The sequence below is a fragment of the Capricornis sumatraensis genome, chromosome 15 (assembly GCF_032405125.1).
Source record: "Capricornis sumatraensis isolate serow.1 chromosome 15, serow.2, whole genome shotgun sequence".
NCBI lineage: Eukaryota > Metazoa > Chordata > Mammalia > Artiodactyla > Bovidae > Capricornis > Capricornis sumatraensis.
In genome coordinates, this window is record NC_091083.1 from 45,779,660 (window position 1) to 45,793,042 (window position 13,383).

Below are 13,383 nucleotides of genomic sequence, written 5' to 3' on the forward strand. Positions count from 1 at the left end.
GTGGCCAAAAAAGGACAAATCTTGATTAAACACCAGTTGTGTAAGACCATTATGTCTTAAGAGGTTAAAAAATTTTAAATATAGCATATAAATCTGGAGGTCAGAGGTGCTAGTGGAATGAGATAGCATTCCTTCCAAGTTCCCCAGTCAGTAGAGAAAAGGGAAAGTCTAGGCTAACCTGGCTTTCCTGAGTTAAATATGCATGCTGTAACTTCAGTGACAACATTTAAAAGAATGGAAACAGTGTGTAATCTTCAAATTAGCAAAGGGGAAGAAAGTAAAAAATTATGAAAACATACCCAGTGAGGGAATTCCCTGGTGGTCTGGTGGTTAGGACTCTGCACTTCAACTGCAGAGGGCCCAGGGTTTGATGCCTGGTCAGCAAACTGTGGAAAATTCTGTAAGAGATGGGAATACCAGACCACCTGACCTACCTCTTGAGAAATCTGTATGCAGGTCAGGAAGCAACAGTTAGAACTGGACATGGAACAACAGGCTGGTTCCAAATAGGAAAAGGAGTACGTCAAGGCTGTATATTGTCACCCTGCTTATTTAACTTATATGCAGAGTATATCATGAGAAATGCTGGGCTGGAAGAAGCACAAGCTGGAATCAAGATTGCCAGGAGAAATATCAATAACCTCAGATATGCAGATGACATCACCCTTATGGCAGAAAGAGGAACTAAAAAGCCTCTTGATGAAAGTGAAAGAGGAGAGTGAAAAAGTTGGCTTAAAGCTCAACATTCAGAAAACGAAGATCATGGCATCTGGTCCCATCACTTCATGAGAAATAGATGGGGAAACAGTGGAAACAGTGGCTGACTTTATTTTGGGGGGCTCCAAAATCACTGCAGATGGTGATTGCAGCCATGAAATTAAATGACGTTTACTCCTTGGAAGGAAAGTTATGATCAACCTAGATAGCATATTGAAAAGCAGAGACATTACTTTGCCAACAAAGGTCTGTCTAGTCAAGGCTATGGTTTTTCCAGTGATCATGTATGGATGTGAGAGTTGGACTGTGCAGAAAGCTGAGCGCCGAAGAATTGATGCTTTTGAACTGTGGTGTTGGAGAAGACTCTTGAGCGTCCCTTGGATATCCAACTAGTCCACTCTAAAGGAGATCAGTCCTGGGTGTTCTTTGGAGGGAATGATGCTAAAGCTGAAACTCCAGTACTTTGGCCACCTCATGCGAAGAGTTGACTCATTGGAAAAGACTCTGATGCTGGGACAGATTGGGGGCAGGAGGAGAAGGGGACGACAGAGGATGAGATGGCTGGATGGCATCACTGACTCGACGGATGTGAATTTGAGTGAACTCCAGGAGTTGGTGATGGACAGGGAGGCCTGGCGTACTGTGATTCATGGGGTCGCAAAGAGTCAGACACGACTGAGTGACTGAACTGAACTGAACTGAACTGAACTGAACTGAACAGGGAACTAAGATCCCAAAAGCTGCATGGTAAGGTCAAAAAAAAAAAAACAAAAACCAGTGAATCAAAAGAAGATAAAGAAAATATAAGGAGAAGGACAACATACAGAACTAAGAGAGTCTAGCAAGGATGCCAGACACAAAATTATCAATAAAATATCTAGTCAAAAATAGGCAAAAATATTTAAAGTTATTATTTATGTTATCAAAAATAAATACCTAAGAATAAACCTAATAAAACATATATGAGAGCTTTTATAGAGAAAAAAATACAGTCTCATTGAAAGATAAGTATCTAAATCGATGGAAAAATATGCCTTGTTCATAGAAGTCACAATATCATTAGGTATCCATTCTTCCCATATCTATTATAGATTATATGCAATCACAGTAAAAAATCCTACAGTTTTTGCTGTTACTGTTGTACATGTTAAACTAATTATAAAATTCATTCATAAATTCAAAAAAATAGGGGAGCAGATTTTAAATCTGCACAATTCAAAGAATTTTCTTCCAGCAACAGTTGTGAAATGAAGGAGACCTGGGTGTTTCTTTTAAAAAAGGATTCCATGATGCCAGGCTTAGGTGGTTCCTGAGAGAGCAGAGAAAAGTTCTAGACTGTTCCTCCTGAAGCCCCAACATCCTGATTCTGTGATTCCTTACATTCCCTAATTAAATTGTCTGACTAATCCCTCTCCCTGAACCTTGCCCTGGCCTCAGCCTTCCTGGCTATTCCCCGTACACCCTCCGTGCAGGGGACCACTCCGACTGCCTGTTTGCAGCCTCGCCACCCCTCAACAATACGCTGCACAGACAGACTGCCCTGTCCAGCGGCCACCCTCTTTTGTGCACAGGCAAACTGGTAACGGGCAGTTGGAATGTCTTCTGAGCACACAAAAGATCCACTCAAGTGTGCAACTATTTGGGGGCAGCCGCCACTCCCTCCGCGGGTGGTTAGGGTCTGCACTGCCTGGGGCCAGCTGCCGAATCCTGGGAGAAGAATGGATCGGGCATGTGGGCTGGACAAAAGCCGCCGGCCCCGTGCCCCGGCCAGCCTGCCTTGTGGGGCATCCTCAGCATATGGGTCCCCAGGGTCTTTGCTCATTTAACTATCATGACTTCAATCTTGGGGAGACAACAATATTTGGAGAACTTAAATGGGCCGTGAGACTAAATTAAATTCCCAAGGCAGCCGGAACCAAGATGCTAATTGGCTTGGCTCATGGTCCTTCCCTCCAAGAAACAGATTGGCTCATTCTTCAGGGGACTAATTATGAATTGAAGCCATGAATAGAAAGAGATGGCAAGGACCTGTCACCTCCCGCTTAGTAAATGTTAAAGCTTTGTTATTCACAGGCACAGTAGAGAACCAGGGGCCTGTGGGGGGCAAGTCAGGGATCTCGTGGGTACCAACTGGGCTGTGTTGGGGGTGGGGAGACAACGAACACAGCATCTTGGGCCCCAGCAAATTCAGACTTTGGACAGAGCTTGTGTAGATGCCTCCGTTTTTTACAAAACAAAGTATAATTCTGACTTACACCATCAGACTTTAAAAGTTAAAAAGTTCTTCATACTTCTGTTAATATGTGTCCCATTATGAGACCACATCTTCACACTATAAGTTCCAATTTTCCAAGAATTCAACAGTCACCTTGTAAAGGGCACAACTCCACTGCACTTTATTTTGGTATGTTAAAGGCATCTACAATACTTGTTAAATGCAAACAACTAAAACATTATCACTTTTTGGTAACCCATTTTTCCCTAACATTTTGTTATGAAAAATTTCAAATACATGGTAAAGTTCAAAGTGAACCCCCATTTAGCCACCACACACATTCCCCAGTTGTCAAAATGGCTACTTCCGCCTCACCACAAATCTATTCCCCATCCAGGCATCAATCTATCTGAATTGGCATCTAAGCTGCTGACATTCTCATCCTTCCACTAAGCACTTCAGCGTGTTCATCATTAACCTGCAGTCCACAGGTATTTGTGGGCATTTTTTTTTTATTTTAAACTAAAACTGTAAATTTTATTTCAGAATGTATATATAGACTTGATCTTTTTTGTGTGTGCTCTATATTTTTATTACAGTTATATTATTTTAAAAATAACAACTGGAATGTATAGATTCTAGTACACCACTGTGTGTATGTATGTGGGTTTTTATTTATTTATTTTTCATTGAAGGATAATTGCTTTACAGAATTTTGTTGTTTTCTGTCAAACCTCAACATGAATCAGCCATGGGTATACATATATCTGCTCCCTTTTGAACCTCCCTCCTATCTCCCTTCCCATCCCACCCCTCTAGGTTGATACAGAGCCCCTGTTTGAGTTCTCTGAGCCATACAGCAAATTCCTGTTGGCTGTCTATCTTACATATGGTAATGTAAGTTTCCACGTTACTCTCTCCATACATCTCACCCTTTCCTCCCCCTCCCCATGTCCATAATTCTATTCTCCATGTCTGTTTCTCCACTGTTGCCCTGTAAATAAATTCTTCAGTACCATTTTCCTAGATTCCATGTATATGCATTAGAATATGATATTTATCTTTTTCTTTCTGACTTACTTCACTCTGTATAATAGGTTCTAGGTTCATCCACCTCATTAGAACTGACTCAAATGCATTCCTGTTTATGGCTGAGTAATATTCCATTGTGTATATGTACCACAACTTCTTTATTCATTCATCTGTCGATGGACATCTAGGTTGCTTCCGTGTCCTAGCTATTGTAAATGGTGCTGCAATGAACAATGGGATGTGGCATTTTTAGGTAAAACATATGTAATGTCACTCTCGACTCCAAGGTGCCCCATTCTGAATTGCTCCATGAAGAGGCATTACCTTCTATCACCTTAAAAAGTTCACTGAAACCCGTAACTCAAAAAGATACCTGCCCCCCAGTGTCCATAGCAGCACTATTTTCAATAGCCAGGACATGGAAGCAGCCTGAATGTTCATCAATAGAGGAATGGATAAAGATGGTGTGGTACATCTATATACAATAGAATATTAGCCATAAAAAGGAATGGAAGTAGATTTTTGCAGTGATGTGGACTTCACACAAAGTCAGAACGAGAAAACAAATATCGTATATTAACGTGTATCTGTGGAATCTAGATAAATGGTATAATCTTATTTGAAAGCAGAAATAGAGACACAGACACAGAACAAATGTATGCATAACAAGGGGGAAAGGACGAGAGGAACTGGGAGACTGGGACTGACACATACGCACGTATAAAATAGTTACCTAATGAGAACATACATTATAGTACAGGGAACTCTACTCAATGCACTGTGGTGACCTGAATGGAAAGGAAATCCCAAAGGGAGGGTACACATGTATGACTGATTGAGTTTGCTATACAGCAGAAACTAACACAACATTGTAAAGCAACAATACTCCAATAAAAATTAATTTTTAAAAAGTTCTCCATCAACCCAGCCCCACCTCCAGCTCACCCCCATCCCCACCCCATAGGCGACAGCTATTGATTTTTCCCTCTGTGTGTGCTAAGTCACTTCAATCATGCCCGGCTCTTTGCGACCCTATGGACTGTAGCCCACCAGGCTCCTCTGTCCATGGGGATTCTCCAGGCAAGAATATTAGAGTGGGTTGCCATGCCCTCCTCCAGGGGATCTTCCTGACCCAAGAATCGAACTTGTATTAGCAGGCAGGTTCTTTACCACTGGCACCACCAGTGAAGCCCCTTTTCACACTCAGTTCAGTTCCGTTCAGTTGCTCAATCGTGTCTGACTCCTTGCGACCCCATGAACTGCAGCACGCCAGGCCTCCCTGTCCATCACCAACTCCTGGAGTTCACCCAAGCCCATGTCTATTGAGTCAGTAATGCCATCCAACCATCTCATCCTCTGTCATCCCCTTCTCTTCCTGCCCTCAATCCTTCCCAGCATCAGGGTCTTTTCCAATGAGTCAGCTCTTCACATCAGGTGGCCAAAGTATTGGAGTTTCAGCTTCAACATTAGTCCTTCCAATGAACATCCAGGACTGATTTCCTTTAGGATGGACTGGTTGGATCTCCCTGCAGTCCAAGGGACTCTCAAGAGTCTTCTCCAACACTATAGTTCAACAGCATCAATTCTTCGGCACTCAGCTTTCTGCACAGTCCAACTCTCACATTCATACATGACTACTGGAAAAACCATAGCCTTGACTAGATGGACCTTTGTTGACAAAATAATGTCTCTGCTTTTTAATATGCTGTCTAGGTTGGTCATAACTTTCCTTCCAAGGAGTAAGCGTCTTTTAATTTCATGGCTGCAGTCACCATCTGCAGTGATTTTGGAGCCCAAAAAATAAAGTCAGCCACTGTTTCCACTGCTTCCCCATCTATTTCCCATGAAGTGATGGGACCAGATGCCATGATCTTCGTTTTCTGAATGTTGAGCTTTAAGCCAACTTTTCCACTCTCCTCTTTCACTTTCATCAAGAGGTTCTTTAGTTCTTCTTCACTTTCTGCCATAAGGGTGATGTCATCTGCATATCTGAGGTTATTGATATTTCTCCCAGCAATCTTGATTCCAGCCTGTGCTTCTTCCAGCCCAGCGTTTCTCATGATATACTCTGCATATAAGTTAAATAAGCAGGGTGACAGTATACAGCCTTGGCATATTCCTTTTCCTATTTGGAACCAGCCTGTTGTTCCATGTCCAGTCCTAACTGTTGCTTCCTGACCTACATACAGATTTCTCAAGAGGTAGGTCAGGTGGTCTGGTATTCCCATCTCTTACAGAATTTTCCACAGTTTATTGTGATCCATGCAATCAAAGGCTTTGGCATAGTCAGTAAAGCAGAAATAGATGTTTTTCTGGAATTCTCTTGCTTATTCGATGGTCCAGAGGATGTTGGCAATTTGATCTCTGGTTCCTCTGCCTTTTCTAAAACCAGCTTGAACATCTGGAAGCTCACAGTTCATGCATTGCTGAAGCCTGGCTTGGAGAATTTTGAGCATTACTTTATTAGCATGTGAGGTGAGTGCAATTGTACTGTAATTTGAGCATTCTTTGGCATTGCCTTTCTTTTCCCACTGGAGTCAGCCAATTTTTGCTATTTGCATTTTAATACATAATATAGAGGACAACCTTAGTATTCTTTAAAAAAAATTCACCAAATCATAAATGCACCCTCCAGGTCTAAAAAGGTAGAGTGCAGATTCCAAAACATGAGCTGGTTTTAAGCCACTGGAGACAAGATGTCATTTTCTGTTAGCAGAGTAAATCGAACCTGGCTGAACTTGGTGTTTTAATGTACCACTCCAGAACAGGCCAACATTTGTCTGTATACTTTTCCAGAGAACACAGAGCTTTCTGAATCATCTCATCAACCCTCATACCCTCAAAAGAGAAAATGAGTCCCAATTTTTTCAGGAAAAATTATCAATAGATAATGATATGGGTAGAATTTGGAGGGGTATAGGGATCTTTACAGTCTGAAAGTGTTTCCCCACTAGATATTTATTAATTTCACAAGGAAATACAGTCACTGGATGGTGGAAAAACCAGGCAGATGGCACCCTGACCAAGTGATGGGACTGAACAACACCAGCAACCACAAAGACCGATATCTAGTGCTTTCCAACCAGATGCATAGAAAAGGGATATCACCACTTCTGATGCCCTAATCTGAATCTAGTCGTAAGGAAACAGCAGAAGAAACAAACTGAGAGGCATGTTTAGAAATAATTTACTCGGGACTTCCCTGATAGTCCGGTGGTTAAGAATCAACTTGCCCAATGCAGGGGACGCGTGTTTGATCCCTGGTCCAGGAAGATTCTACTCACTGCCGGACAACGAAGCCCATGCATCACAACTACTGAGCCCACACACACAACAAGAGAAGCCCCTGCAATGGGAAGGCCTTGTACCACAACTAGAGAGTAGCCCCCACTCACTGCAACTAGAGAAAGCCAGGGCACAGAAGCAAGACCCCATGCATCACTATGAAGACCCATGGCAGCCAAAAATAATGATAATCATAATAATAACCCTTTCCAGGGTTTGCACATACAGCAGGCCAGACATCCAAGGGAATTAACACCTGACCAACAGCTGATGGGAGCCGATGGATTAACACCCCAGCTGCCTTCTGCCTCAGGCTCTTCTTCTAGGGGAGCCAAACGAAGATGGAGTGAATCTGGGAGTATGCTGTGAAGCAAAAGACTCCTGGCTGAGTGAAGGCTGGAGTTGAAGCAGATATAGCCAGTGGCTGCCCTGCACACAGAGTGGGCAGCGACGGGGAGCAAGGGCACAAGGGCTCTTTTCTAAGAGCTTTTCAAGGGTCAGCCCAGGCTGAGGGGGAGACGGGGGTCAAAGAATCAGAGGGAAGGGCAAAGAAGTGTGAGGGTTCTGGTCAAATCCTTGGGGCCTGGGGGCCTCCAGCCAGAGGTAAGCATGGCCACTAACACACAGTACAGTTGTTAAACCTTGGTGTGTAGGTTCTAAGTTGCTTCGATGTTCAGTTTCTCATTGTGATGCATGCACTGTGACTACCCAGGAGAGCATCTAAGCAGAAGCCTGGGGGAGAGACTAATTATAGCTATTAAACTAAGCCATCAGAGTCTGCTCCACCGCCTATTATGGATAGTTTTGTGGCCTGACTGTTTAGCAGATGGAGGTTTGATCCTTGCAGGCTCTGGTGTTTGTAACCCTCATAAGGTCTAAGATACTGGCACACAAATTTGTTTATCCAACAGATGCTGAACTAGAGCTGGATTTTCCAGCCTTCGTGCCAAGCTGAGAATGCAGAGACAAGTCCAGGTTCAGGCTCTTAGGGTGTCTGTTTTGGAGGAAGACGCTGAAGGGTAGCCTCAAGGGATGAGCAAAGGGAGGGTGCTGATTGGTAGAATGAGAGGAACAAAATGAATTCGAAGGAAGGAGAGGAACCTGATTAGAAGAAAGACAGAAACAGCAGGAAGAAGTAGCAAGATCGAAAAGCCCTGTTCAAATTAGTTTTATGTGTTTTTTGTGAGATGAGCTTGGGCTTGTAAAAGTGCAAAGACAAGAGGTAATGTGTGCAAGGTCTGTGAAGGGACTGTCTTGTCTAACCGCAAAGACCGGAGGCATGTGGCTAAGCATATCACAACCGTGCGTCAGGACACCATGCAGCCACCAAAGGGACTGATCTGGTCTCTGCAAGTCACCATTGTGGTTACTGGGAAGGGGACCAAGGGGCCTCCTGGGAGCTGGGCCTGCTTTCATTATGAGGGATTGGTGGTGCTAATGGTGTGAATGTTTGCAAAATATCAAGCCCACACTTAAGTTTCGGGTTGTCCAACAGCTGTAATACACTATAGCTCAATTTTTTTTAAAGCTTGAAAAACTATTCTTTTGGGGGACTTCCCTGGAGGTCCTCTGGTTAAGACTTTGCCTTCCAATGCAAGGGGTGTGGGTTCAATCCCTGGTCAGTGAGCTAAGATCCCACATGCCTCAGGGGCCAAAAAACCGAAACATAAGAAACAGAAGCAATGGCGTAGTGAATTTAATAAAGAGGTTAAAAATGGTCCACATTAAAACAAAATATTTTAAAACCTTAAAAAAAAAATTTCTCTTCGTATTTATTGATCAGTAACTATCTCCAGGGTGTATTATTCAATGGAAAATCCATATAGAACAAGGAATATTGAATGCACTCTTTTGCTGGGGGAGAGGTTTCAATTTAGGAAATATATACTCATGCCCAGAAGGTCAGGAGAAGGAAGGAGAAACCGGTAAGGTGTGGTATCCAGGAGAAGAGAGAATCGGGTGGCCATGGGCCTGAGATGGGGGCTCATCTGAGGAAGGAGTTAATCCATCTTCTAAAGTGAAGGGAAGCGTGGAGAAGGAAGAGGGCTTCTGCTGTCACTTCAACCCCACAGATAATATTTGTTTGTGGGTTTAAGTCACTGCAAGGTCACAGTCTGAGGGAAGAGGCAAATATAGACGTGCGAAGGCTGGTCAGGGAGTCTGAACTGGGAGCAGCTTTAAAACTGTTTCAGGGAGCCCAGCCTGGTGCTCTGTGATGACCTAGAAGGGTGCGATGCAGGGAGGGGAGAGAAGTACAAGAAGGAAGGGATACATATATATATTTCTGTCTTTCTTCTAAGCAGATTCCTCTCCTTCCTTCAAATTCATTTTGTTCCTCTCATTCTACCAATCAGCACCCTCCCTTTGCTCATCCCTTGAGGCTGCCTTTCAGTGTCTCCCTCCAAAACAGACACTCTGAGAGCCTGAACTTGGACTCTTCTCTGCATTCCCAGCTTGGCATTGAGGCTGGAAAATCCAGCTCTAGTTCAGCATCTGTTGGATATACATATATACATATATATATATATATATATAATTATGATTGATTTGCATTGTTGTTCTGTAGAAACCAACACAAAATTGTAAAGCAATTTTCCCCCAATTAAAAAATAAATTAGAAACACTTTTTCTCAATAAACTAAACATAACTGAGTCCCATGTCAGATCCTATAGCTCCACTTTGCCACAGTTTAAACTCAACTAAGTCCCCTTTAATTTGTTAAAACTGGGCGGGCATTTACCTACACACTTACACAGCACTCACTGCCAGAGGGCTGAAGAGGCCCATTTTGCAAAAGAAAACCACGTGAAATCACTATTTAATTTTTGGCACGATAAGCCCCTTCCCCTTGGTCCATGGCCTCCGTCTCTCAGTAGAATACTGCCACCTGGCGTCCCCTCAACAAATGGACACCAAGCACGTTCCCAAAAGTGTGAATTCAGAAGTAATGGAACAATAAGGTTAAAGACGAACCACTTTATTACAATTGAAAAATATATCAGAAACCAGCCCATGCAGATGCAGAAATGCGTATGCATGTACTAAATTCCTCTGGAGATACAAACGAGTGTTAACTGTGGTTGCCTCCAGGAAGGGAAACAGCATGTCTTGAAACACTATCACTGTATGTTTTATTTTGTATGTTTTCAATTTTGCGACATCACGATATATTGCTAATTGAAAATATTAAGTAAAAAGTTCAAAAAGAAAAAAAAATGTTTATTAAATTTCGATATGTTGGGACTTGCATGGTGGTCCAGTGGCTAAGACTGTGGGACTCCAAAGCAGGGGCCTGGATTCCTTCCCTGGCTGGGGAACATGCCACGACTAAGAGTGCGCATGCCCGAACCAAAGATTCCCATGGCCACAACTAGAGCCTGCGCAGGCAAACAAATCAGGTTTTTAAAAAGACTGAAAATTGAGATAATTAATCAGAAAGACAAAAAACAGAATACACCACAAAAAGTAGACAGAAAAAAATAAGATGAGGGAAATTTAAAAATATAAAACAAAGAGTCATGGTCTGAAATCTCATGTGGCAGAAGGGGTGATGGATCGCCTCCAGAGTCTCTTTTAGGAGGGCACTAATGCCATCTACCTTCCAGAGGCCTCCCCTCCTGACACCATCATTTTAAGGCTAGGATATGAATGTATGAACTTGGGGAGATGCACACATTCAGACCATTCAGTTCAGTTCAGTTCAGACACTCAGTCGTGTCCCTGTCCATCACCAACTCCCAGAGTTTACTCAGACTCATTTCCACCAAGTCAGTGATGCCATCCAAACATCTCATCCTCTGTCGTCCTCTTCTCTTCCTGCCTTCAATATTTCCCAGCAGCAGGGGTTTTTCAAATGAGTCAGTTCTTCAGATCAGGTGGCCAAAGTATTGGAGTTTCAGCTTCAGCGTCAGTCCTTCCAATGAATATTCAGGACTGATTTCCTTCAAAATGGACTGGTTGGATCTCCTGGCTGTCCAAGGGACTCTCAAGCATCTTTTCCAACACCACAGTTCAAAAGCATCAGTTCTTTGGCGTTCAGCATTCAGACCATAGCCTTTTACTAAGGAAAGACCTGGGAGAAGAGCTTTCCAAGCAGTAAACAGCATATGCAAAGCCCATGTCAGTAAAACAGATTAATGCTAGAAATCCTATGAAACATGGTGAAAATTTTGTGAGTTTGACAGAAGCAAGGCCATCACAGTTCCACGATCAACAATTTCAAAATATTAAAATAAATGTAAATTAAAACTGGACTGCCCTGGTGGCGCAGTGGATAAGAATCTGCCCTCCAATGCAGGGGACACCAGTTGGATCCCTGGTCTGAGATTTCACACACCCTGGGGCAACTAGGCCTGAGAGTCTCAACTACTGAAGCCGGAGTGCCTAGAGCCTGTGCTCTAGAGCAAGAGAAACCATTGCTATGAAAAACCCGAGAACCACAGCCAAGAGCAGCGCCCACTGACTGCAACTAGAGAAAGCCCACACACAGCAAAGAAGACCCAGCACAGCCAAAAATAAATAAATAATACATATACTTTTAATGCTTTTTGAAAAACTGCATGGTTGTGAAAGTCAGTCGCTCAGTCGTACCCGACTCTTTGCAACCCCATGGACTACACAGTCCATGGAATTCTCCAGGCCAGAATACTGGAATGGGTAGCCTTTCCCTTCTCTAGGGGATCTTCCCAACCCAGGGATCGAACCCAATGAGGGTCTCCCTCATTGCAGGCAGATTTGTATGGTTGTATGTGAGAAAGAATGGTGTACAACTGGACTGCGAAGATCCAAAGGTTTGAAAGAACTCCAGTAGTGAAAAGATGGGGAAACCCATGCTCCCATATACTACCGTGGGCAGGCCAATTAGTACAATGCGTAATGAGTAATTCAGACATGCATCAGTGCTAAGTTCCTTCAGTCGTGTCCGACTCTTTGAGACCCTGTGGACCATAGCCCGCCAGGCTCCTCTGTCTATGAGATTCTCCAGGCAAGAATACTGGAGTGGGTTGCCATGCCCTCCTCCAGGGGATCTTCCTGACCCAGGGAGTGAACCCGTATCTCTTAGTCTCCTGCATTGGCAAGCAGGTTCTTTACCACTAGCACCACCTGGGAAGCCCAATTTAGCCATATGGATCCAATATTCAAAAAAAGGCAAAAGACACATCCTCTACCATTATAATTTCTCTTCTGGGCATTTCCCCCACAGATATACCCACACATGTGCACAGAGATAGTCCTTGGGATCCTGTAGCATTAATCACGACAGCAAACTCATGGAACAAGGGACGGTGCTGATTAAGTGTTGCCTGAACAATTCAGATCTCCTGGCTTGGCCTGTGTTGGGTGGCTGAGAGTGAATATTTTCTGACCTGAGAAGGAACCACGAGACTGAAAGAGAAAGCAGCAATTTTATAGACCAATGACGAAGTTATTGTGGGTGACATACACAGGCATTCGAAGCTGCACTCTTTGCTGCCGAATGGGTACAGGGGAACTGAAAAGGACCAAAGCTAAAAATAGAATCTGATTGTGGGGAGTAGTGGTGTTACTGATGGCAACCAGAGGTTCTTTCTCCCCTGAGGAGGAGGGTCTCAGTGACCTTTAACCATCTACACAAAAGGCACTCTTCCAGTGTTCACAGCAGTTGAAGGCCTGGCAAAACGTTGATGGGAACTTATCTGGCTGGCGTTCATTCCTTGTGAGCGGGCTAAAGTTCAGTCACCCAGAACAGGGAAGCAGTAGCACTGTGAGCCCAAGGTGGAGCTGATCAAACAGAGTCAGTGTTCAGCCACACAACCTGGTAAATGAAGCCAGTATCCCACCAGGTGCTGGCAGTGAGCAAACGCGGCCCCCTGACCAGGCCTGGTCTTAGTACTTTTGTCCCTACATCCCACCTGTCAGCACCCACTCACTTTCAACTGCCCATATCTCAACAACAAACTCAGGAAGACCCCGGGATTCAGGAACCACCAAGGTTCCCCAGGACCAGGTCCGCAAGGGGCGCACTGACACCCCATTGGCCCGATGCCGTCTGTCACATGTGCACATCCACAGTAAGAGAGGCTGGAAGGCCGGCTGCACTGTGGCCAGGAGAGGAGACGGGTCGAGGGGACACGTGGGCAGCCCTGCCAGCAGG